Here is a 3,577-nt window from a genome sequence, read left to right on the forward strand (position 1 = left end):
GGATTACTCTGACCCTGTTTATATATTGGGGTCTGGAGGGTGCAGTCTGAGCAGAAAATCTTCAGTTTCCCTAGTCCCTGAAAGGGACTGCTCTTCAAAAACAGACGCTTCTAAAAGGGCCTGTGATTGGCATGTCCTATCTAGATATTGGGGTCTCAAATTCATTGGTTTTGTAACTGGGTTACGTCTCTCTATCCCTCTCCTTTAATGCTTTTATAACCCATGTCAATATTTATCTTCCTAAGCCACAGTTTTAATTATTTCTTATATCTACTCAAGAACTCTCAATGACTCCCTGTTGATTGAAAACTTATGTATGAAATTTTTAACTCCACGAAATGATCTCAGGTTTCCTGTTCTGCTCCATTATCCACTCTTCTTAGGTACATAGTGTAGAACTTGAGCTTCTCTTTGTACCCAGAGTTTTGCTAGCATTTTCCTATGAAGTGACTCTGTTTATTCCATTTTCTCTGCATGGAATCTCTATCAGACTCATTTTAATATTTCACTTATTTTAAAGCATCTGACAGATTGTCAGAGAAACAACTTCGTTGGGAAGAAATAAAATGAAATCCAGAGTCATTTACGAAATAAAATTAAATACTCACCAGTTTACCACCCCACACACATTCCCTGCCTCACCCCTTCTAAGGTCTTTAGTTGTTTTGGATGACTAGTTCCTTGGCACCCTGCCCATATCATATGATCTAAGAAAAAGAAATGTTTTTTTCTTAAGAGGAATTTCCCTTCTTTTCAGTTTCAATCGCCACCATTTAATCTCCACCAACACTTACTATATATAGTGTTTTATAGGGGCTGCCCTAAAGATCTTAGTGCCGTTTTGAATTTTAATACCTTCAAAAGTGTACATGTTACAAATTTACAAAACAAAATCATTTGTAAGTTTAATTTTTAAACTATTTCTGTTCAGTGTAGGAGAGAAGTTATATTTTCTCCCCCCACCAGGTTTATAGCTGAATCACCTGTACTAAAAGATGGATTAACAAGAGAAAATCATACAAATTAATCTAAGTTTCACATGACATAAAAGTTTTCAGGAATGCTGACCCCCTTCAAAAAATCAGGAAAAACTGGATATTTTTATGTTTAGATTTGATAAGGAGTTTAAAGCTGAGCAGAAATATTATTGTAAGACAACGGTGAATTTGATCTAAATGTAATAAACTGGGGGAGTTAATAAGACCTACTTATTCATGTTCTTCTCTACTTTTCTGTGTCTTCATTCCTTTTCTGTGGGTATAGAGAGGATTCTCTGGTATAAGAATTTTTTATTTATTTATTTATTTATTTGTTTATTTTTGGAGAGGTTTTCGCTATAGGGCGCGTGCGCTCGCCAGACAGACAGAGAGAGACAGAGAGACAGAAAGCGAAAAATCACTCCCCAGGGGGGATGGTCACGCCGCAATCCCTTCTCTTCCATTCTCCTCTCGGGATCTTCATTATCCACTCTTCTTAGGTACATAGTGTAGAACTTGAGCTTCTCTTTGTACCCAGAGTTTTGCTAGCATTTTCCTATGAAGTGACTCTGTTTATTCCATTTTCTCTGCATGGAATCTCTATCAGACTCATTTTAATATTTCACTTATTTTAAAGCATCTGACAGATTGTCAGAGAAACAACTTCGTTGGGAAGAAATAAAATGAAATCCAGAGTCATTTACGAAATAAAATTAAATACTCACCAGTTTACCACCCCACACACATTCCCTGCCTCACCCCTTCTAAGGTCTTTAGTTGTTTTGGATGACTAGTTCCTTGGCACCCTGCCCATATCATATGATCTAAGAAAAAGAAATGTTTTTTTCTTAAGAGGAATTTCCCTTCTTTTCAGTTTCAATCGCCACCATTTAATCTCCACCAACACTTACTATATATAGTGTTTTATAGGGGCTGCCCTAAAGATCTTAGTGCCGTTTTGAATTTTAATACCTTCAAAAGTGTACATGTTACAAATTTACAAAACAAAATCATTTGTAAGTTTAATTTTTAAACTATTTCTGTTCAGTGTAGGAGAGAAGTTATATTTTCTCCCCCCACCAGGTTTATAGCTGAATCACCTGTACTAAAAGATGGATTAACAAGAGAAAATCATACAAATTAATCTAAGTTTCACATGACATAAAAGTTTTCAGGAATGCTGACCCCCTTCAAAAAATCAGGAAAAACTGGATATTTTTATGTTTAGATTTGATAAGGAGTTTAAAGCTGAGCAGAAATATTATTGTAAGACAACGGTGAATTTGATCTAAATGTAATAAACTGGGGGAGTTAATAAGACCTACTTATTCATGTTCTTCTCTACTTTTCTGTGTCTTCATTCCTTTTCTGTGGGTATAGAGAGGATTCTCTGGTATAAGAATTTTTTATTTATTTATTTATTTATTTGTTTATTTTTGGAGAGGTTTTCGCTATAGGGCGCGTGCGCTCGCCAGACAGACAGAGAGAGACAGAGAGACAGAAAGCGAAAAATCACTCCCCAGGGGGGATGGTCACGCCGCAATCCCTTCTCTTCCATTCTCCTCTCGGGATCTTGGGCATGCACGCACATGCGCCCAGCGTGAGTTTTAAGCTACCGGGTCCGGGACTTGAACCGCAGTCGACTACGTGGGAGTCCAGCGACATAGCCATTACGCTAACTGCTGGTTCCCAAGAATTTTATGACTTACTTTAGAGCAGGGGTCCCTAACTCGGGGGCCACAGACTGGTGCTAGTGTGTGCCTGCTGGGGGATCAGTCAGCCAGGCCGTGCAGCAAGAGGATGGAGCATTGAAGCCACTCTCCATCTCTTGCACTGCTGCCTGGGTTGCATCTCCTGTCATATCAGCCACGACACTGGATTCTCACGGAAGCATGAACCCTATTGTTGTGTGATCACTTCATTGTATGTGGTAGTGATGGAAATGGGGTGCATCATGAATGTGGGTTGGTTCTGCAACCAACCTCTCTCCTTCTGTGGAGGGGTTGTCTACCATGAAGCTGGTCCCTGATGCCAGGAAGGTTGGGGACCACTGCTTCAGAGGGAAGTCAGATAATTATTTTAAGGACAATATCAGGAGAAAATGGCAGAAGATCAAAGAGAACTTTGTGCTGCTGTTTTCTCATGTACTAGGGTGCCACATTTGGCATAGTGTGACCTGAATCCCATCAACAGTTACTTCATTTTGCTCTTTTTTCTGAATGATGCATATTTTATTTCAGCTTTTGTTTTTCCAGTTGAAGATGGCAAACACTGATCAGAACAAAAAAAACTATTAAGAATTCATCAAAATGCATAAAAATAAAGAAACTGAAATAACATATTCAAACGTTTTAGTTGTTGTGTGGAGTGTACATACTTTCAAAGTAATTGTAGCTTAAAATTACATTACATAGGGTCAGCAGGTGGCATGGTGGGTAAAGTGCTGAACTCCTACATGGCCAACTGTGGTTCAAGTCCCATATCTAGCACCTTGAAAATTATCTTTGGTGTGTGTGTATGCAAGTCCAAAATCCTGAGGGGAGAATGGAGGAGAAAGAATTGTGACATGGCCAACTCCCATGGGGAGTTCCCTCTTTCTA

The sequence above is a fragment of the Tupaia chinensis genome, unplaced genomic scaffold, assembly GCF_000334495.1.
Source record: "Tupaia chinensis unplaced genomic scaffold, TupChi_1.0 Scaffold000252_1, whole genome shotgun sequence".
Lineage (NCBI taxonomy): Eukaryota > Metazoa > Chordata > Mammalia > Scandentia > Tupaiidae > Tupaia > Tupaia belangeri.